Source organism: Sciurus carolinensis, chromosome 13 (assembly GCF_902686445.1).
Source record: "Sciurus carolinensis chromosome 13, mSciCar1.2, whole genome shotgun sequence".
Lineage (NCBI taxonomy): Eukaryota > Metazoa > Chordata > Mammalia > Rodentia > Sciuridae > Sciurus > Sciurus carolinensis.
The window spans coordinates 91629002-91652921 of NC_062225.1; the positions used below are offsets into that span (position 1 = coordinate 91629002).

Below are 23920 nucleotides of genomic sequence, written 5' to 3' on the forward strand. Positions count from 1 at the left end.
TAGGACGAAAGTAAAATAGTCTACTTCTAGGTCACAGATGTGTGCCAAAAGGAAAGTATATCTCATTTTTCCAAGCACCAAATATCAGGAGGTAAAGAAAGATTCACCAAGAAAAGGAACTTCACTTAGGGCAGAATTTGAGTGGAAACGTTCTAGATCTCATTGGATCCTCGGCACCTTAGAACAAGTTGTGCTGGGAGGGCATGCTCCGTGTCTAGTCCTGCTTGGTAGCTCTGGGTACAATTTAAAATGGGAAAATTAATTTGCAAACCTTACCTCTTTCGTCCTTGATTACTGGATACACTCCCTTTTCCACAGACAATATCACCTTCATATTTGGTAAGAACTGAGATTTCATGCCCACCCTTTGTCAGCAGTTCTGCATTTTTTTAAAAAGTCATAAATGAAAAATTTCAATTTTCAATTTTATTTTCAGTTTTTCAGGTAAGCCTCTAAAGTTAGACTTGCAATGAAAGATATTTAATATGTATGTTTTTAAAGAATTTTTTACATTTTAAAATATTTCAAATGTGACTCAGGATTACAAATGCATATAATTTGCACATCCTTTTATGTATGTTACATATAATATGCATATGTAAGTTCATACACATAAGGATTTTATAATCCAAATATAATTATTTACATTGATCAACTTCTTTTCACATTATTGTGATTCTCATAAATCATATTAGTGTCCTTTTTAATTATCACTGTTGCACAGTATTTTAGAACGATTTATTACCACCATATACCCATTTGGAAATTCATTTTCCCGTGCCTCAGGGAAGGCATAACTTGAGCTAAGTGGGGAGAAGTGGATGGATTGATGTCCATCTTTTTTAACCCCAACCCTGGAAATATAAAAATGTGGATTTAGTGCAGGTGCTATTAGTTAGTAGCTATGTTACTTTTTTGACTTTTAAAATCTCACTGGGATCCCATTTGCCTCTGTGTGACTGAGGATGATAAGTTTATGCCTTCATGTCCAAATGCTGTCCAGCCCAAGACCTGGGCCAGATTCTGGATATGTGGCTCTAAACCATGAGTGACTTGAACGCTGCCCAACTCCGAACACGCAACCAGAGCGTGTTCCTAAACCAACTAGGAAGCAGTGTTATAAAATAATGTGGGTCTATACTGTGGAGACAGGGGTTCAGGTACTCCTGAGGTGGGAAGCTTGGCATGGAAGACCAGAGATAAAGCCAGGCGAGAGGTGGTAGTGGGAAGAAAGGACTTGACGAGGAAAGAAGAAGCTTGTGTCAGTTCACCAGGTGGGTGTTGACTGACCCAAACCACCGCATGGCAGTGTGGATTGGAGGAACTGCCTTGGAGCCAGGGGATTTACACACCACTTGATGATGAAGGTTTGAAAGCATTTGTTGAGAAAGACTGAAGAATGACCTCTGTTGACCTAGGGAGGACAGTTGATTGGATAGAAATGTTTCTCCCTGGCTTGGGAATGCAGCAGGAAACATGGATATGCCATGTCAATCATAAGTCCAGTGTTAGGCCTTATGAATGCTATGTACCTGTGGGACCATGTAATAGATTTGTCCAGAATGTAATCCAGCATGAATTCCAGGGCTCAAGAAGAGGCTCCAAACACAGAAATTAACATTTTGAAGGAATAGAAGTAGTAAAGAAAAATGAAGAGGAATCAGCAGGAACTTGTGGGATAGATGTGCAATGGCGGTTCCAGAAGAAGAGGGAGAGAAAATGGCACCCACAGCACTGGCCAAAACGTCCCGAATTGATACTAAATACAATTTTAAATAACAATAAAACCAACAAACACTAAGCAGAAACAGTCCAAAGAGATCTATCTAAATCCAACTCAGTCAAAGTGTATTTGGATGCAGAGGAAATCCAGAGAGCAACAAAAGAAAAATTAGTTATCACATGTAGAGAGACAACCCTGTGATTAATGATTGTCATAATCAGAAACAAGTTGGGGCTCAGAAAGTCATAGGCAGTGACGAACCAAAAATTCATTACCAAGGAAAAGTACCCCTCAAAGGAGACCACATAAAGACGTTCCTAGACCAATGAAGCCTGAGCTACTTCGATGCTAGTGCATCTACCTCACAAAAAATAGCCAAGGAAGACCCCAAGACAAACCAGATGACACCAGACAAGAAAGAATCAAATGCACAGAAGGAAACAAAGAAAACAGAAAAGCATGTGGGTCTGCGTAAAATCCTCTCTTTTTCTGTCCTCTCACCCCTACATACACACACATACACACGCACACACATATGTATATAAATATATAGATATTTACATTTATGAGTCTTTACCTTTTATAAAATATAAAGTACATTTGTATCTTTACATTTTCCACATTTCTTCCTTAATCCTCTTCCAAAATTTAATATTACATAAAATAATGTTTAGGACATTGTGTTATTGGATTTTCAGCTTTTATAAATTGAACATAGTAGATATGAAAATTAAAGCACAAAAAAAGGGGTAAGAAGAAGAGACACCCTCAACGAAGCAGCTGCATCTCATCAGAGTTAAGCGTAGATGATGCTGAGGTGTATTATGACATGTTCAGATAAATATACTTATACCTGTGACAACTACTAAAAATAACAAAAAGTATAGATTTAAAAGAGTCATTTGGAAGGTTCATTATTTTTATTATTTTTTTACTTAGCACAAAAGTAAGGCATTAAAAGAAGAAGAGTGGCCAGCAGACTTCAACCTGGGGAGGGGAGGCAGTGACGGGCACCACACAGCCGGGCGCGGGGACGGAGCCCAAGCCAGAGGCCCTTCCCTGCAGGATTTCACTGGTGGGAAACACACAGAGCAGGCGAGAGGGATGTAAAACAGGGCGGTCAGCCCTGTCAGGAGAGTGACACAGGCGGTCAGCCCTGTCAGGAGAGTGACGCAGGCGGTCAGCCCTGTCAGGAGAGTGAAGCAGGTGCTTCCAAACAGCGACACGCAGGAAGGAGCAGTCAGCAGAGGCTTCCGACCAACCCGAGTGTCACGGCCTGAAGGGCCGCAGAGAGGAAGGGCCCGCAAACGCCTCAGAGAAGGACAGCCGGGGGCTGGGACAGAGAACAGGGCCCAAGGCAGAGTCCGGGGCTTTGAGGAGCTCAGGGTGTAGGCGGAGGAGAGACCAAAGATGGGGCCAGGTGGCAGAGAGCCGTCCTGAGAGGCAGGACCCAGGGGAGCGGAGGCTGAAGATCACAGGACGGTGCAGACCAGGCCCCAGGGGAAGGGGAAGGGGCCCTGGTGAGAGGCATGACCATGGCGCTTGGTTCCTGCCTCTCTGAAGGCCTGTGACCTGCAGCGTCCATGCTTTCTCCCGGAGTCGGTTTGATGGCTGAACTCTGACCGCTGACCGTGGTCAGGCCCCCTGTTCTGGAAAGTGTGCTCAGACACGCCTGCTGGGCCCTCGCGGATGTCCACGTGCCCCTCTGGTCGTGTGTCCTGCCTGCCTTCCTGACTTGGTCTCTTTGTCTGGCCGTGGAACGTGCCCACGCCGGAGCCTGGACTAGAATTCTCCATAGAAATCACAGGCTGATGAATCAGCACAATGACTCATGCTGCTGTGGCGCTCAGAAAGCTGACATTTAAGAGAGATTTGTGTGTGTGTGATATTTTATTAAAATAGTTTCTTTACCAATAAATATGGCAAAGCACCTCATATAATTATTATAAGGTTATTTTCAAAGCAGACTAAGTCATTAATAAGATGGCAGTATACTTAGATATATGGCCTAATAAAACACGCAACCAGGGTTTAGGTGTGATATCTACTCGCTACAGAGCGCGTTACATCACAGTATGACCGTGGCCTGATGCAACGTGACAGCAACTTAATTCATTAATGAGGCTTTCCGCTTGCCTTTTATTTATAAAATGGATGTTTGATCAAATTGGTTTCTGTGTTCATCAAATAAATTGAATTTGAGCAACATTAATTTATGTTAACTTTCAAATTCTACTTATATTAAGATCGAAAATCTTTCATTAAATATTTTTCAATGTATAAAATAATATTCTCTTGATACTAAAAGTATAATACATATATGAAATCTAATAAATATATAAAAGAGTCGGCATCAAAGGATGGAAATTCAATATTAAACCTAAATGTCCTCTGAGTGAACAGCTCTAAAGTCCCTGTAGGTTTCTTCCTATGCCATCTACTCTGAAAAATAAAAAACCTGAATAGCTAGTTTTCTGTTTATTCTCAGCATGATATTTCACATTCAAAATATAAATGTTAAGAGCCTGTCCAAGGGATATTTTTTCCATGTAAACCAAAGCAGACCAGAGAAAGTAACTTTTTCCTCGGAGAGAAATTCTTGCCTTTCCAGATGAAGGTGATGGGTTCTGCACACATACTGCTTGTCACCCACAGGGAAGATGCAGAGACTGAGGGCTGAGGGAGTTGCTAGTGGACAACAGGACCCACAGGAAGCTTAATGGAGTTTGCTAATATGGGCAGTGGTCACTAGCGAAGTGGGGAAGGTACTGTCAACACTCGATGCAGAACAGGTTATTAGCAAAGTGAGAACTGAAGCAGGCAATCTATTTCTAATGCTTCATTTTATAATATGCAAAAGTTATATTAAAGGATAATTTGTCAAGAAATACATATTAGTATAACACCTAAATATTTGAAGTTGGATTTGCATTTGCAAAGCACACGTTATGGCTGTGAGATGGGCCAGGAGGTTGATGGTTTATGAAATGCCACGTCTGCAGGCGATGTGTATCAGTCTGTTTTCTGTGACTATAATGCCATCCCTGTGGTAGGCTGTTTACAAAGACTAAAGGTTCTGGAGGTTCACAGCTTGGCTCCAGGATCAGCTTGGCTGTGGGGAGCAGCCCATGGGACAACAGCCTCATGAAGTAGGGACAGGTGCAGGGAAGAAAGAGTCCTTCTGGTGAGACAGAGAGCCAGGGAGGACTCAGGGGTGGGCCCACTCCTCAGAGCTCCAGGGTCCTGGGAGCCCCTAAGTCCCCTCTCAGGCAGTAGCCTGGGGACCTCCTGCCGGGCCCCACCTCCTGCAGGTCCCACACAGCCAAGGACCAATCTCCGACACAGGAACCCTGGGGAGAAGAACCACATCAGAGCCGCAGCAGAGCCCCGCCGAGGCTGTGCTCCAGGCCCCGGAGGGCGAGTCCTCACCTGGACTGGGGGTGGACATTCCATCCCTCTCTAGAGACAGCAAGCCTGCGCTCAGTCTGAAGCTTCGCCGAGCACGGGCTGCAGATCTGAGATGGAAGCCAGGTGTGAGCACACAGAACTCCTGCCCAGAGAAGGGCGTGGGAAGGGGACGAAGGGCCAGTGACGAGAGTCGGCACCCGTCCTGCGTCCTAGACGCCCGGGTGAGCGTGGCGCTAGCTCTGAGGGCCTCCTCCAAACACCACACCCCATCTAACCACAGCAAAGGCACTGGAGAGAGAACGAGATGAGGGACTCCAGAGAACGCGCCACCCGGGCTTCTCGAACTGCCAAGGGCTTCAGAAGCACCTAGGGCTTGACGGGACCCGCAGGAGCCCAGGGAGCCCTGACAGCCAGCCACTGGGCCCCACGTGGCACCCTGGAGCAGGAGCGTTGGCAAAAGCCAAGGCAGTGAACCAACCGGGAGTCTGGCTGGCGGTCAGTGTCCATGCTGGCGGTCAGTGTCCATGCTGGTGTATTAGGGTGACGAGCACCATGCTGATCTGGATGTCCTAACAGGGCCCAGCGGGTATGCGGCAGGGGCAGCTCCCTGCTGCTCGCACTGTTTTCTTTACACCTAAAACTATTTTAAATGAAAACATGCTTTTGAAGAAATGGACCCAGGGCGTCAGCCGTGTCTCTGACATCACTCGCTGAGTGACTGTGGTGCTGAGCCTGGCTTCCTAGCTGAAAAGAAACGATGACTAATGTGCTTCACGTGGAACTCGGGGACCTGGGGCAGGACCAGGGCGTGCTGACTGAGAGGTGGCCAGGAGGCCGTGTGGCCCTGCGTGGCCCACAGCATGAGATGCTCTCTGCAAGGACGTGGTGCTGCGTCTGCATGTCCCCCTGGGCCGGCAGAGGGACTGGCCAACCCAAGTGGTGAGAAGAAAGCGAGGGTTGAAGGAAAGAGCAGCACCTGTCCACCTGAGCCGCTACCCGTGACGGCCAGGGAGAAGCCTGCCAGACAGCAGCAAAGCCGTGGGCCGCGTGTCCTTCTCCGCCCTGCGCTGGAGCAGCCTGCAGCTCTGGGCTGTTTTCCTAACTCCTGCGCCTGCCCCAGATGCTCTCCAGCACAGCCACCCGTTCAGACCTGTCCTAACAATATTCTCATGGCGGCACCATTAGCACAGAGTGGATCTCCTCTCAAAGTAGACTGAAGTGGTACAACCTTGCATTTAGAATAATGTGAAATACAAATGCGGAGGACATTGCTTTGGGAAAGCGAGGATGCCCGGGGAGGCCTGGAGGCTTGAGCCGCAGGCGGGTAGGTGGCAGAAGCGTGGCCTTGTGCAGTTCTCCTTCTGGACAGCAGTGTTCTTCCCGCTTGGAGAAGGCCGTCCATGACACATAGCAAACTGAAGGGACGAGGGACACAGTATGCCAGAGCTATTTGCCACTGAAGAAAATAGTGTTCATTTTTATATAAATGTTGGACTTTGTTTTATGCTCTCTGAATTAGAGTCTGCAGCAAAATTGCACACCAAGACATTTTGTGTGTGTGTGCAGAAGACCTTTATTACTTCCAAAAACACAGGGCAAAGAATATGGAATCTTCAATAATTCAGATTCTCACACTGATTTAGAATAAAAATTTGGGACAATAATAGAGAAGCATGACCTTGTGGATTTTGTTTACTATCATTACTGAGGAATAATTTACACGAATGTTCTTTGATATGTCATGATACAAAACCTCTGCCCTTTTGTTGTTGGTTCATTTCAGTTACAATACAAACATTTCTAAGAACATGACTTGCAGAATTTCTTTGCTGTAGGTCCGGTGCCAGATTCCCTGACCCGTGTTTGTGGAAGTCAGAGGTTGGTGCTGAAAATATTACACTGGAGAAACAAAGAAGGAGAGGCTCCTTTTCTCTTCCTGCCCATCGATGGTGGACGGGGTTCGAGTTGTCCCCTGAGGCTCACTGGTGTGATGGTGTTTGAAGGGTGGGACCTTTAAGAGGGGGCCTGGTGGAAGGTGATTGGGGCATGGCAGGAGTTAATGGAGAGGTCCTGGGCCCGCTCCTCACAGAGTGGCAGACGGGAACCTGGATTTCTCTGGCCTGCTGACTTGCCCGGTGGTTTCTCCCCCTCATGCATTTCCATCCTAACGGCATCTGCCCTGTTGCCATCCAGCTGGGACGTGGAGGACGCCAGTGGTCTGCCCTGAACAAGCTCCGATCCTCACGCGGTGCCCAGGCACTTCCCAACAGAGGGCAACTCAGACACCCACCCATGCCACTCCATGCCCCGGTGCCCTGTGAGGCCTCCGGTGCTGAGGACCCAAGGTCCTATTCAAGCGGAATGGCTCATCACGGGAGTTTTCTGTTGTCATTATTTCCTAATTTCTTCTAGCATATTCCCAAGTAGCTCTTCCCACACTCTTGGAAGCAATGGTAGTGTAACATTCCTCTGTTTCTAGACATTTCCTATGCCGACACTATAAAGTCAAGGATGCAGAGATGGATAGGGACGTGTGTCCATTCCCTGAGGTTTGCACGATCAAACGGCCTGAGCGGGGCTTAAAACAGCAGAAACGTCTTCTCCACGGCTCTGGAGGCCAGAGTCCTGAGGACGAGTCCTTGCCCGAGTCGGCTCACTCCCAAGCCCCGGGAGGATCCCGGCCTCTCCCAGCCTCCGGCGCTTAGGTGCTTCCTGCTCGCGACTGTGTCTCGGAGACCTGTACCGCCAGCGGCATGTGGACTTCTTCTTCTGTATCTCTAGGTCTCAAGTTCTCCTGTCCTTCCTCCCAGAGGACGTGGCTCATTGAACACAGGATTACCTCATCATGGGATCCTGAAATCAATATCTGCAAAGTCACTTTTCTCCACATTGGGTCACCCTCAGAGGTTCTGGGTTTGGAACAAGGTCATAATTTCGAGGGGACCATAATCAATGCACTCGATTGCATGTCCCCGTGTGTTTATCTCCATATACATACAGGTATTCGCATAGCTGGAGTTTCAGTCAGAGCCACAGCAAGAATAGAAGGAACCCTGGAATTGGAGTCTGCTGGGGAGGAATCCATATGAACCCTGTTTATGAAGCTCTGGGTGGGACAGAAGGAAGCGTGGAGGGCTCAGGGAAACCCTGGAGCCAAAGTGCTGAGGAGAGAATGCTGTTGGTAGCAGGGAAAAGAGCTTTGAAGAAAAGGACCCTGAGAGGAGTCTTTCCTTGACTGGGCAGGATGTCCTGGGGTCCAGCAGGTCCATCTCTCGGGAGAGAGCAGCATGTGAGGTCATCATAGAGCAGAGTCAGCCAAGGGCATCCTGCCAAGTACCTTCTAGGTGGAAGCTACAAAGGTGACTGGGATCATCATTTCTCTTAAATGGCCTGGAACAGCAGGTCAGAGAGGATGTGTGTGCAGCTTTGGTTAGTGAAACTTCCTAGAGCCAGGTCACATGCAGACATTTAAAGGCATTTCAAGTGATACAATGTTTCTTAATTACTCAGGGTATTAGATGTATTTTACCCCCTCACGGGCTTTGGAATACAGATTTCAAGTTTGTTCTTTGCCACAAATTCGCTGTGGAGACCTCATGCTCAGTAAACCATGGTGGAGGATCAAATCATTACCTTCTCTTTACTGCAGAAAAGGAATTTAATGCATTCACAACAATGTCATGTCTTCATAAATATGTTGCTTAAGAACAGCGGCAGACATACCTGGCCATATTCCATTCTGGCTCGTTTGAGTTTTTTCTGGTAGAAGTCAATGATTTATTGTGCCTTAAATGTTTGGTGAAATTGCTGTATATTATATGTTGTCTAGTCTGTCACCAAACATAATACATGTTAAGCAGATGTAGTTCTGCAGTAGAATACCAAAGCCGTCCTTCCCCATGTCACACATTATTATTTTCCTGTACAGAAACATACTCACATTTTGCACCGTCACTAAATTATTTATTTATTTATTTAATTTGCACTTTGTGTCTCCCATGAACAAAGAGATGTAGTTTCACAGATGTATATTGCCCATCCATGTCCTGAGATTTAGAGCATAATAAAAGATACTTGGCACTAAAATCTTCCTGAACTAATGGATTTTCCCTTTGTCTATCACAATATCTCATCACAATTCCCAAGTAACTAAAAGACGTATGTGCTCTTGACTGGATAATGTGCACTTGGTAAGTACTCTTTAAAAGGCAAGTTGTTGGTGGTGGAAGTTTGGGTGGACTCGTCCTGCTACGTTGTACGTCTTTGTAAAGCTGTTAGGAAGTTCCTTCTCCTGGCATCTGGAAAGAGTTTTGGACACAGGTCATGAACTCCAGCAGTTGCCCCTCCTCTGGCCTCCAGGTGAACCTAGTGCACCCCTACATTCATGTTGATCAGATTAATGTACTAGCCTTTTGGACTGAGGCCCCAAGATAGAAACTCCCAGGATGAGTTGTGATGTAGACCATCAGTAGAACCTTCAGAGTTGTCAAGAATCACTGAGCAACAGAGAACCCAAATCACCTTAGAGGTGGAACCACTTCCAGACAGGAGTTCTGAAGACTCTGACAAGGGGTGTTGGTACACTGTAAGTTTTGCCTCCAAGGAGTTTAAGAAGTACCTAAGTCTCCCTTCTCCATAATGAAATGGGCTATGGACCCCCTGGAGATCTTAAATGTGTCCTCCCAAGGTGTGGGAATCAGGTCCTTGGGTCCTTCAGGTGCGGAGTCGCCATGACAGCTGGGATAGTTTGCGTTCTCTGGACCGTGTGCAGCTGGATTCAAGATGGAAGGATGCCAGGCCTCGTAGCTCATCCATCTCAGTCTCTCGGAGATGCTAAGAAAAATTTGTAAGACTAGGTGGCTTCAAAAAACAAAAAATATTTCTCACAGTTCTGGAGGCTGGAGAGTTCAAGAATGAGATCAAGACACCAGGCTATTTGGTATCTGCTGAGGTCCTTGTGATTCACAGATGGCACCTTCTGACTGTGTCCTTGTGTGGGGAAAGGGCAGGGCAGCCCTCAGGGACTCTCTTACAAAGGGCACCTACCCATTGGGAGGGCTCCAGCCTCATGATCTGATCACCTCTGCAGTGTGCCAACTCTGAATGCCGCTCTCACCTTGGTAGTAGGGCTGCAACATGGGAATTTTGAGGTGCCATAAACTTCAGAACACCGCAGTGCCTTTGCCTGACAACACACACGCCATATAAGAATTCTTAGTGTTTTTGCACAAATATTTCTGCTAAGTGTAATTCTTGGTTCTCAGTGACAGCTGTGCAAAGACTAGTTACAGAAAGTGAGCTGGTCTCAGTTCTGAGAACCTGAGCTGGGACTGGACCAGGTGAGGAGGAGCAGCTTCCCAGAGCACCTGTGTAGCTCCACTTGGTGGCTTATGCTCACCTGCATCAGCCTAAGCCTAAGCACGGCTCGGGCACACTAAGTCAGAATAAGGACAGACCTCTGCCTCGCTCCACGTTAGCCTGCTCCACATTACTTTGCATGCTTTGGGAAACATTTTTGGTTACACATGGCTAAATATGATCCCGACGTATTGTGAAAAATCAGTTCTTGGAACACACAATCATGGTGTTCATGTCTTCAAAGTGCAGTCTCACACGATTTGTTTGAGTAACCTAGTATGACAATTTCCCAAGCCTCATGAGGTTTGCTGAAGCAGACCCTGCACAGGCGGCCCCGGTCTCCTGGCCCCAGAGCCCAGCAGCCTCGGAGCACAGCACTTGCTCCCCAGGGCCTCTGCGGCCTCTCCCCAGCCTCCCCTCACCCTGTGGATGGTCACAGGAGCACCTAGGGTGAGAGCAGGAAGGAGCGAAGGAATGGCCGGACCGTCTCCTTCCTCCTCCGGGTTGGCAGTCTGGTTTTAGCTACACGATTTTGTTTCGATTGTAATAGATTCCAAACCTGCAGAAGTGTCACCAGAGGCCACCTGCGATGAGGCTTCTTCAACTTTGACACCCACAAAGAAAAGGGAAATTAACAAAAAGTGGTTAATATTCACAACTTCCTTCTTTCTAGTATTTACATTCCTGAATTTACTTGTAATCAGAGTGTGATTTCGTTCAATATTAATTCATTCACTTTATTCCTTTGTCTAACAGATATTGAACATCTATTATTGGACTGCTGACACTCTGCTCAGCAGGTGCTGTGGTGGCCACCCCACAGTTGAATGGAAACCTTCGTAATGCAGGGATGAGAATCCTCTCATTAAAACAGCCACGGTTTCCAAGTCCCGTGAAAACTGCTGCACTTGAGTGACGTCTCCTGGTATCTGCCTCTTCCAGAAATTTCCTTCGTGATATTTACCACCAACTTGAAGCCTTTAAAACATATTTACTAGAAATGGAACTATTTTGCATGGAAAATCTTTTTGATACAGGAATTCATCAAAAATTCATTCATTAAATTCAGAGATCAAAACTTAGGACAATGTGAGGAAACGTCAGGAAGGAGGGTGGACATCAGCTCTCTCTCCTCCTCCCGAGGGCCCCACGCACAGCTCTGGACCCACCGCCAAGGCTGCGGGAAGCCCAGGAGCCGTGCTGGCCCCTCTCTGCTGGGGTCACAACCTCCTGCAGACCAAACCTCCAGCCGCCATGCTGGTGAGCTAACAGCAGGGAGGAGCTCAGGGCCTGCCGCTCTGCCCTTCTCGGGTCAAACAATCCCTGTCCAAAGGCACCACCTAATACCCCTGGCGTCACGTTGAAAAATAAGCCTCAACCATTTGCTCGTACCCAGGGCCTTGTGAAACGCAGGTTCCCTGAGCAGCAGGTGTTATGAAGTACGAGTAGCAAGGACAGAGGGGGGCAAATCAGGAACGTAAAGAGACTGGTCAGAGGAGGAGGAGATGGAGCCAGTTTCACTCCCAGGGGCGGCCCGTTCCCCTGGACCTGTGCGTGTCAACCATCGTCCTGTGTTAAGCACGGAGATGCACAGGTCCTGGATGGGACACCAAGCCAACGTCATAGCATCCCAGGCAGCGAGCATCCCAGTTTAAGTCCGGGTCACCTCGTCTGTCCTCAGCCAGCTGGGAGCCCCTTGCTCAGGTCCAGCGACACTCCTGTGAGGCCTGGCTCCTCGCCTTCCCCCCTCAGGATGGGCAGGAGCACACCTGTCTCACCTGCCTGCGTGCTCCAGGGCCCGAGTCAAGGGCCATCTGGAGAAATTGCTTCTTGGTTTTGTCTGACCTTCCAGATGGTGGAACGAGAGAGATCAGCACCTTTTTTTTTTAGGATTTTATTTTATTTTTAAAATTTATTTTTATTGTAAGCAAATGGGATACATCTTGCTTCTCTGTTTGTACGTGAAGTAGAGGCACACCATTTGTGTAATCATACATTTACATAGGGTAATGGTGTTTGATTCATTCTGTTATTTTTTCATTTCCCCCACCCCTCCCACCCCTTTTTCCTCTATACAATCCCTCCTTCCTCCATTCTTGCCACCCTCCCACCCCCCATTATGTGTCATCATCCACTTATCAGTGAGATCCATTCGTCCTTTGATTTTTTTAAGATTGGCTTATCTCACTTAGCATGATATTCTCCAATTTCATCCATTTGCCTGCAAATGCTGTAATTTTATTCTTCTTTATGACTGAGTAATATTCCATTCATTGTATATATATACCACAGTTTCTTTATCCATTCATCAATTGAGGGGCATCTGGGTTTGTTCCACAATCTGGCTATTGTGAATTGAGAAGCTATGAACATTGATGTGGTTGCATCTCTGTAGTATGCTGATTTTTAAGTCCTTTTTAAATATCACTGGCCCATTGAGAGTCTTACTGCCTGGTTGATTGGAAAGGAAATAACACTTTTGGCTGGATGTCCACGAGCATTTCAAAGAGTTGAAAAACTTTCTGAGCTCCATGAACCACGTCTCATTTACAATAATTTATATGTTACTGAACTTGTAAATTATTCATCTTTTGATTAATATGCTAATTAAGGATTTGTTGTTAAAAAGGTATAAATATCTTTCATTGCCCAAAGTAATTAGAATAGGTAATTAATTAAACATTATGATTCTGATGTTAAATACTCACCATGAGAAAAAAAAAAGAAAAAGATGACAAATACACTTCATGTAATTTCAACTGTTGAACCAAATGACAATGTTTTATGCTGTTTATATAAATATATACATATGCTGTGGAAGACTTTAATATTTGTTTCCTCTTGGACGAGTCATCCATTTCTCGTTTCACTGACAACCTAGAAATATAATTTTGCTATCCTGAAGCCTCTCTGTGAAAAAGAAATTATGAACTTATTTATCATGTAATGGTTTGTATTTTATTTTAACATTTACTCAACAATTAATTTTTAAATTTCTCTTTTACTAGATGTGACACAAAATGCTGAGGATGCTAAGCTTAGTGAGGCTTTAGAGTGACTCAAACCATTTTCATATTATTCTGGGACATTACTGTGTTCAATAGAATATGGAATCCTGCCCATTTCTTTAGGTAATAATGCTCAAACATTAAATCATGTCGACTAATTTGCTAAAAAATTGGTTCATATTATGTAATATATGTATGTCTAATTTAAAAATAAATATACATTATTACTATGAGCTAATATTTTTAATTTAATTTAAATGCACAAGCCTTGGCATTCCCAAATATGCATATTAATGAATGCAGAAAAAATTTGAAACCCATGTCTTTCTCTAAAAATGTTTCATTTTATGCATCTGAGTCACTTAATTCTTAGTCTTGGTTTCACTTCAATTCCAAAGGAAAACATAATTTCAAGGTTTCATCTCCATTCACCAGTGCATTTCTATTTGCATAATTATTTTTAAGTTAATACACAGGACAAGACATACATTTAGAGGGATGTATATAAATAAATAATTGTGGCTATACACCTGCTGTTAAGAATCTTATTGGTCATTTGTTTTATTTTTGTTGTTGTTTTTTGGTACCAACTACTGAATTCAGAAGCACTCAATGACTGCCTTTTTTTATTGTACTTTATTTAGAGATAGGGTCTCACTACGTTGCTTAGGGCCTCCCTAAGTTGCTGAGGCTGGCTTTGAACTCATGATCCTCCTGCCTCAGCCTCCTGAGCTGCTGGGATTACAGGCGTGCACCACCATGCCCCACTGGCTGTCTAGTTTTGGGGTTGTGATCGTCTACAATATGATTTATAACTGAAATCCTGAAGGCACAGAAAAGAGTGTGACTTTCAAGTTCCCACTCATGAGTGATAAGAACTCTGAGTCTTTAATCCACCACTTGCAGGTGAATATTTCCAAGCCATTTGTGCATCTTTCTATGTGTTATCTAATTTAAATAAAAGAGCTTAATCTATAGGATAACCAGCCCTCTGCAATGAATGCTGGGAGAAAGGAACCAGTGCAGACAAGGCATCCACCCTCAGCGTCATGGAAACTCCTCTGGGCTTAAGTGTCATATTTATCTCTTGGTTGTGGATGAAAATACCCGCCCTGAAGGCAAATCCAATATTAATGTATTGTTTTTAAATTTTAGTTAAAAATCGTTAGGATTGGGAATTTAATATTTTCATCCTGCAGCACGCACGTCACTGTGCGCATCTTCAAAGCAGGTGCAGGTACATCTAAGAGCGAACCGCTGAAGTGCAGTTCAAACGCCGTCTCCTTCCATGAGGATGCTGGCTCGGATCCTGCAGCCAGAACCTTCCCTCCCGAAGCCTCGGGTCCTCTGCTGTCTCGTGTGTGTCGTCTGTTTCACTGTCTGCAGCGGCACCTGGCACGGAATCATTGCTACAGCAGACGATCCTTCAAAGCCTCCTGGAACCTGGAGGCTGCTGCAGACCAGAAGGGCTCTGCTATTCATTTTGCACCCTGATAGCACCTCTCTGAGGATGAGAAACGATGAAGGCGCTCGCCAAATGCCAAGAAAGAGGGAAAGCTACTCCGCTTGGTTTAAATCCTCCTTGTGTATCTGAGGAGACCTGAGGGCCAGGCTTGAGATGCCGTGGGACATGATGCGACCACAGCAAGGGAAGCGGCTGGAATTATAGTCTGGGTGCTGAGGAGCTCCCTGAGCCAGGACTCATGATTCTTATCCCCAGGCACCGGGCAGGACTGGCCAGTGTCATGCTGCTTCGCCATATGCATCTCTGCGCTTACTGATGGAAGCATCTTCAAATTCACATGGAAGAGATGTAGAAGCTTGGGTGAATCAAGATGGAGAAATCTGACTGTGCACCTTGAATACAACTTCTCTACATAACTCTGGATAGTCACGTGTGCAGTTGCAGGAACCCACACTGCCAAATTTCATCCCTAAGATATCATCTCTGGTCACGTGAAACTGGTTAAGCTACTTCTACTTGCCTTCTCTGTGCCTCAGTTTCCTCCTCTGCAAAATGGAGCCAGAAAGGCCAGCTGTCAGGTATCGTTAGCCTGGCATAAGTGAGGATTGCGAAGAGTTTGATACAGCCTCCACCGCTAGTTTTTATCCGACATTTAAGTCTCCCAGACTCCCACTGAATTAACCATGAGTGACCTTTGAACTGTCCATTAGCTATAATTGAGCAAGAATCAAATAACATATTGCCAAGATTATTTTATTAAAACATAACCAGTTTTAAATGCCATTGACAAGTTAGCCTAAGAAAACAACTTCAGAGCTTCTGAAAAGAGCTTCTAAAAGTGCGGCCATTGTTTCTACAAGGGAAGAAATTGGTAAAGCACAGCAGGGGAAAGCCCAAGGACAGTCAGAGGAGGTGATGAGAGAGAAGCAGACAAAGGAGGCACTTGAAAACCTGTCCCTGAGTTCTCTCCACTGTGTTGCCGGCAAGAGAGGGCAAAACCCTGGTGGTGTTCTATGATTTGTAAAAGCAAAGCCCGCCAAGCAGCGATGAGGTGGAAGCCTGGCACCCTGGCCGAGGTCCGGGAGAGTCAGGACCTCAGGTGCACAGCACACACACTCACAGGGCACACCGAGCCAGAGCGGCAGCCACGCTTGTCCTGGAGAAGCGTTTAGTGCACCTGCGTCCTCACGATTCCTCCGCTGTTCTGTGTTACCGCCTTCACCCAAGAACAGGTGAGGGACAGGAGATGAGGAACTGGATCCCTCCCAATGCTCGCGTTCCCAAGGGCTCACAGTGGCTGTAAAAGAAAACACGGCAAACAGTCGCTCTGACTCATTTTCCCCAAGAGGAAAGGGATGGGGACCCAGCACAGGTATGCTTTACCTGATGTGTCCCCACCCTTGGCTCTCAAAGTGCAGTCTCTGAACCGTAAGAACACCACTGCCTGAAATATGGGACAGACAGAAAGTCGGCTTGCCTGAGGCTGATCAGGACGTCTCTGGGCAGTGTCCGGGCAACCCCTCCAGTGATTTAGTGTGCATTCGAGTCTGAGAAGCAAGAGCAGAGCGCCTGATCCTTTACCGTGTGAGTCACCCCAGTCTCCTTCACGCCACGCGCTCGAGGACGGGGACAGCAGCAGCAGAGACGTGAGCCCTGCTGTTGCTGCTTGTCTCTCAGTGTTGAGTCATTCTCCCTGACTCTCCTCAGCCCCCCGCCGCCCCTCAATCATCCGAGCTGTGTATGGCAGAGGACACAGATTCAAGAGCTCGTAGGTGGAGATTTCTAACTTTTCCAACCCATGTGCCTCGGTGACAAGAAAACTGAAGTTCAGAGAGGCCACTCTTGCCCACCTGGGTTTTATTAAGGCTGCAGAGCACCACAGAGAGCTGGAAAGGAATACTCCTTTTTGTTCAAGTCATGCTAGGAAACAATGCCTCCATCCGGGGACCCTCAGGAAGAGCGGCTTTGCGTGCTCAGCATGAACGCAGGCTCTGGACCGCAGCAGCTGGCCAGGCCGGAGCTAACCAGGGGGAATCTGGTTCAGTTCTCAGGCCACTCTTTATAATGTCTGATATGCTTTCTACGTTTTTAAGGGAATGAGTCCTTAAAGTGCTTTGCTGAAAACAAAACAAAACAAACAAATATAAAAACCTCTTATGACATTCTTAAGGGTGATGTATTAAAAAATACTAGTCAATCCACATTATGAAAAATTAGCTTTTGGTAAAATACATTTTATAATGATGATTTCTCAAAAAATAACAGAAGAGTATTTTTTCTACACCAAACTTATGAGTAGAATAGAAAAGCATGTTTATTCTTTTATCTCCAGGGATTTAGATGCTAACTCAATCTTTTAATTTTATAATTGAGTTAATGAATACAGAAAATTCACATTTCAGAGGTGACTGAGTCTCAATGTCCACGTGTTCCTCTACTAAAGATTTCTCACTGCACAACCATCTGTTATCTGAGTAAAAAAAATTACTGAGTGTCTATTCTGTACCCAACACAGACTTCTCAACAAGTGAATGTTAATATAAGGCGATAAGTGCAGCATAAACAGTATTCATGGGCACTGAAATGACACTCTTTATCCAGAGGGTCAAGAAATTCATGCAACTGAAAATGTAATCGAAGCTTGGTTTTGACAGGTGAATGTGTCAGTGAAGAACTGAGGCGGGCCTTGGAAGAACTGGGGAGGGCGGCCCCGCAGGGAGGCGTGGGGAGAAAGCACCTGCGCCCGGCCTGCTCTGCTCCTTGCCTGAGCAAGCTGGCCCAGCTCCCGCAGCCAGGCAGAGTACCCTTCCAGGGAGGGGCCCTGGATCCAACACCGCATTTATGAAGGTTTCCTTGGATACTGGGTGTGGCTTTCCTCCAAGAAACCAACTCCTGCATGAACTCAAGTCCCTCTCTGCATATATACTGCCCTTTAAGCTCACTGAGCTATCTTAATTTTATGAACAGACTTCCTGATAACCTGTTCTGTATTCTCCATAGCAGCATTGAACACAAGGGTGCAGGAACACCTTCTGCTACTGGAGTTATTAGTAGAGAATGTAGAGTCTCAGAGACATACCCCAGCCTGCAAAGTTTTATCTCTATGACATTGTTGAGTTATTGGAGAATATAGTTGACCTGACTGGCAAGGGAAGACTTAAGCCCATCAGAGACACAAATCAGCAGTCCTGAAATGTCAAAAACTATCCATGAGGTCATTTGGTAGATATTGGTCTTTCCAGTGCCACTTGCTATGCTTCTGGGGATCACTGGCTGTAAAATGTCCCTGCGGAAATATACAGACTCTCGATAAATGTGCACTCATACAGGGAACAGGGGAAAACACCTTTTTTTTATATGATTCTCCTCTAAAGTTTCTTTGACAAAAGTTGATTTGCAAATGACCAATGACACTCCCTCTATGTATGATCTACCAAAATGTATAAATGTATTCTACTGTCAGGTACAACTAATTAGAACAAATAAAATTTAAAAAGTAAAGAAGAATGTACATTATGAATGTATAGGAATGCATTTGGTTTATAGGTATTGATTTTATATCCTGCTACTTTGCTGAATTCATTTATTAATTCTAGAAGTTTTTGGTGAAATTTTTTGAATCTTCTAAACATAGAATCATGTTATCCACCAATAGTGATAGTTTTAGTTCTTCTTTTCCTTTTTGTATACCTTTAATTTATTTCTTCTGTCTGATTGCTCTGGCTAGAGTTTCAAGGACAATGTTGAATAAAGTGGTGAAAGAGGGCATCCTTACATTGTTCCAGTTTACAGAGGAAATGCTTTCAATTATTTTCTTTTTAGACTGATGTTTGCCTTGGGTTTAGCATATATGGCTTTTATGATGTTGAGGTATATTCTTACTACCCCTTGTTTTCCTAGCGTTTTGAATATGAAAGGGTGCTGTATTTTGTCAAATGCTTTTTCTGCATCTATTGAGATGATCATATGATTCTTGTTTTTAAGTATATTGATATGTTGAATTACGTTTATTCATTTCCGTATGTTGAACCAATCCTGCATCCCTGGAATGAACCCCACTTGATCGTGGTGCACTATCTTTTTAATATGTTTTTGCATGCAAGTTGCCAGAATTTTATTGAGAATCTATGTTCATCAGGGATATTGGTCTGAAGTTTTCTTTTCCTTGATGTGTCTTTGTCTGCTTTTGGTATCAGAGTAATATTAGCCTCATAGAATGAGTTTGGAAGGGTTCTATTCTATTTCATGGGATAACTTGAGGAGGATTGTGTTAATTCTTATTTGAAGGTCTTGTAGAACTTGGCTGAGAATCTGTCTGGTTCTGGGTTTTTTTAAATTGGTAGACTTTTGATGGCATTTTTTATTTTGGTACTTGAATTTGTTCTGTTTGAATTGTGTATGACCTCCAGATTCCATTTAGGTAAGTCACGTGTCTCTAGAAATTTGTCAATGTCTTCAGTATTTTCTATTTTATTGGAGTATAAATTTTCAAAATAGTTTCTAATTATCTTCTGTATTTCAGTTGTGTTCATTGTGATATTTCCTTTTTCATCATGTATTTTAGTAAATTCACTGAAAGAGAAATAAAGAACACTACTGCATTCACGATTGCCTCAAAAAAAAAAAAAAAAAAAAACTTAGGAATCAATCTAACCAAAGAGGTGAAAGACCTCTACAATGAAAATTACTGAGTACTAAAAAAAAAAATTAAATTAAATTAAAGAAGACTTTAGAAGATGGAAAGACCTCCCATACTCCTGGATAGGCAGAATTAGTATTGTCAAATTGGCCATACTAGTATAACCATTATACAAATTTAATGCAATTCCTATTAAAACTCCAATGAGATTCTTCGTACAACTAGAAAAAGCAATCATGAAATTCATTTGGAAAAATAAGAGACCCAGAATAAGCAACCCTTAGCAAGAAAAGTGAAGTAGGAAATATCACAATACCAGACCTCAAACTGTACAACAGAGTTATAGTAATAAAAACAGCATGGTACTGGCACCAAAACAGACACATAGACCAAGGGTACAGAATAGAAGACACAGAGACAAACCCACCTAAATACAGATAACTCATACTAGACAAAGGTGCCAAAAACATTCACTAGAGAAAAGATAGCTTATTCAACAAATAGTACCGAGAAAAATGTAAAATCTCTCACCCTGCATGAAACTCAATTCACAGTGGACCAAAGACATGCACTAGAACAGAAACCCTACAACTACTAGAAGAAAAAGTAGGCCCAAATCTTCACCATGTTGGCCTAGGATCTGACTTCCTTAACAAGACTCCTAAAGCACAAGAAGTTAAATCAAGAATCAATAAATGAGATGGAATCAAAATAGAAAGCTTTTTCTCAGCAAAAGAAACAATCATTAATCTGAAGAGAGCGTCTACAGATTGGGAGAAAATTTTTACCATATGCACCTTAGATAAAGCATTAATCTCTAGGATATATAAAGAACTCAAAAACTTAACACCAAAAAAACCCAAATAATCCAATCAATAAATGGGCTAAGGAACTAAAGACACTTCACAGAAGAATATATAATCAATTATCAAATATAGGAAAAGAAGTTCAACATCTCTAGCAATTAGAGAAATGCAAATCAAAACTACTCTAAGATTTTATCTCACTCCAGTCAGAATGGCAATTATCAAGAATACAAGCAACAACAGATGTTGGAAAGGATGTGGGGGAAAAGGTACGCTCATACGTTGCTGGTAGGAATGCAAAATGATACAACCATTATGGAAAGCAGTATGGAGATTCCTCAGAAAACTTGAAATGGAACTACCACTTGACCCAGTTATCCACTCCTCGGTGGATACTACATTGTCACATACTACATTGTCACAGCCACATCAATGTTTATAGCAGCTCAACTCAAAATAACTGAAATATGGAACCAACCTAAATGCCCTTCAACAGAAGAATGAATAAAGAAAATGTGGTATGTACATGTATGATAGAATATTACTCAGCTTTAAAGAATGAAATTCTGACATTTGCTGGTAAATGGATGGAGTTACAGAATATTATGCTAAGTGGAACAAGCCAAACCCAAAAAACCAAAGATGGAATGTTTTCTCTGATATGAGGAAGCTAATTCACAATAAGGCTGAGGGGGCGCTAGGGAACAATAGAGTTACTTTATATTAGGTAGAGGAAAGTGGAGGGAGGGGAAGGGGTGTGGGGGAAGGACAATAGCAGAGTGAAACAGACATTATTACCTCATGTACATGTACGACTGCTTGACCCATGTGGTCCTGCAATATGTATAATCAGAAAAATGAGAGATTACGCTCCACTTTGGTGTGATCTCTCAAAATGTATAAATGTATTCTACTGTCATGTACAACTAATTAGAATAAATTAAAAATGAATAAAAGTAAAGAAAATAAAAATTTAAAAAGTATACATAGCACAGAGTACTTTTCTCGGGAGGGAAATGGGTGCCAGGCAGCCACTATTCTAAGGTGTGCCCTGGCTTGGTCAGCTTTCAGGCTGAAGTATGCCCGCCCTCCCCAGTGCCCACGGTTCATAGCAGGTGACTAGACTTCACATTTATTAAGGGCTCCCTTTGCCCCGGGGCGATATATCAAGTGGATACTGTCTACCTCCTACGTGAAACACGATTGAGGTAAGTATCATTTTCTGTTTTAACGGGGAGCTTAGGGAACATGGGGCTGGGTAGCTTTTAGAGATACTGACTTGTTAGTGAAGAGCCATGATTCAAACTCACCTGCTTGCACACCAGGATGCTCTCCTCTCTGTCCACAGCACATTCGGAATGCTCTCCGTCTACATGGGCTGGAAGCACGGCCTCACGTCTTCGACTCCCTCAGCCCACATGATGTGCATTGTCACGCACACCTGTCTTGGTATCTCAATCCCCTGAAGTCCCTGAGTCCAGCTTCCTCTCGTCGGAACGTGGAATAATTCTCGTTGCACAGGGTCCTTCTGGAAGGTTCGTGCCAGCGTGTCTGCAGAGTCCTCGCTGCTCGCAGATCTCATTTCCTCCCGGTTCTGGGCCTTCCTGTCCTGCAATCCTGCTGGAAGGGACTGTGACTTGCTGTGTTTGTTGAGGCTAATGAAAACCACCGGCCCCTCGCTGGCTGAAGGAGCTTCAGCGGGAACAGCCTGTGCCTTCAGGGTGGCCACCATCTCTGTGCCTACAGGAAAACAGCTCTCAGCAGAAGTGTGAGGCAGGCGAGGGGTCACAGAGGGAGAGCCGCCCGTTGTCACACGGTCCTGGGGAGGCTGGGCCGAGGCGCCTCCTCGCCCTGTTATGGCCTACGCTGTTGCTTCTCCAGCCACAGTCCAGGCAGCTATTGGGAAGATGGGGGTGTCAGGAGGGCAACTCCCTGTTTAAAGACTCCTCAAAATCTTGTCTGTAAAAACTATATTTGGGGTTTATGGGCTTACAAAGTATCTGAAACTAAAAATACCTGTTTCTGTAGTATTAAATAAGCAAAAGCAGGGGTCTGCCACCCGTCCATGCTGGCCACGTTAGTTTATAGCATGCAGCTATTTGGGGCCAACCTAGTCGGCAGGACTTTTAAATAGTGACCTGGGCTATGCAGAGTTGCCAACACTTACTGAATAAATAAAATAGCTCTTTCTCAAAAGTCCCTTTTAAGTGACCCTCCCCATGGTTCCGACCACATGCTGCTTCAGTGGTGGCTTCTGTGTGTCACCAAAGACGGTGCCTACCTTCTGCACCCTGACCCACTCTGCTGGGCAGTCCCCCTGCTGTGCGCGGTGCCGTCCAGAGGGCAGTCACTGTGCGGAGCTGGAGCGCAGGGGCTCCGGGTCCACCCTTGAGAGAAAGATTGCAGGCTGAGGAGAGCAGGCCTGGTTTTGCCGGAGCTAAAGCTCTCAGAAGCAAACATTCCAAAGCATTGTACGCATGTCTTAGATTGCAACAGACCCCATTTCCTGGAGAGTCTTGATAGCTCGAATGTGGTGTGCAGAGTAGAAGGATTCTTCAGGTTACCATGGGGACCCTTGAGTGTGGAAAATGTAACCTTTCCCTCCCTCTGGCTCTTGAGATAAGTGCAGAGCTTGAAGACTTCTGTGGCCATTTATTTGTATTTTTTTAAAAAGGTACAGCTTGCCTCATTTCCTTCCTTTACTGTTTTATGAAAGGCAGTAGCTGTCTGGGCGGGAGACAGTGGTGGGGATCCTCACTGGCTCTGGGTGGTTGTGACCAGGTTCCAGCCTTCCTCCTGCCCAGGGGCCCTGGGAGAGGACCTCTCCTACTCCTGACTGTTCTGCTGGGGAAGGGTGACTGTCCTGTGACCGAGAAACCTCAGCAGAGTTTACATAGATTTGTATAACAAAGTGAATCTGAATGTATGAACGAGGAATGCAGGAGACCATGCTCACAACGTGACGTTCAAAACCCATCCCGGCAGAAGCCACCTGCCCAGCAGGTGGAAAGTGGCTCAGAACCGTGGCTCCGAGCCGCCAAAGGGAGGGTTCATAAACGCACCTGCTCCAGCCCAGTCACAAGGCAGGAACCCTCAGCTGCTTCCTGCAAACGGCTGTGGCAGCAATGGCAGTGCTGCCCAACCCAGACCCCAGACCTGAAGGCAGGTGCGCAGGGAAGTGCCCTGTGGCACGGACTGCAAGGCCCCCGGCACACCTTGCACCCCGTCTCTGGGGAGCCTGAAACCCCGGGCAGGTGCCTGCAGGCCGAGAGCTCAGGAAGCATTCACAGGCTCTGGAGCTGTAGCTGCGGAGCTCTCTGCCCCTGGGGGTCGGGAGCACCTCTGGGGTAAGGATCCTGTCCTGGGACAAGTGACTGTGCAGGTGCTGAGGGCGGAAGAGAGGGAGGGACAGTCTAACCCACACAGGAGCCCAGCACAAGAGAAGGGGGGCGTCAGAGTGACTGGGGTCAACCAGCAGCAGGAGGGACCCCTGGGTGCTGTTGGACACCTGGG

At 45.2% G+C, this 23920-nt stretch overlaps 1 long non-coding RNA gene across 4 annotated transcripts; it reads right to left on the reverse strand.

Annotated features, from left to right (window-relative positions):
- Window positions 1-284: 284 nt before the first annotated feature.
- LOC124963322 (uncharacterized) lies at window positions 285-22820 on the reverse strand. 4 transcript variants are annotated; one of them, XR_007104702.1, is made up of 3 exons: window positions 22689-22820; window positions 21718-22303; window positions 285-379 (listed from the first exon to the last, which is right to left on the reverse strand). It is a non-coding gene; the product is annotated as an uncharacterized LOC124963322 (long non-coding RNA). The 4 variants fall into 4 exon arrangements; XR_007104699.1 differs by lacking the exon at window positions 285-379 and adding an exon at window positions 15706-16259; XR_007104700.1 differs by lacking the exon at window positions 285-379 and adding an exon at window positions 16281-16509.
- Window positions 22821-23920: the final 1100 nt, after the last annotated feature.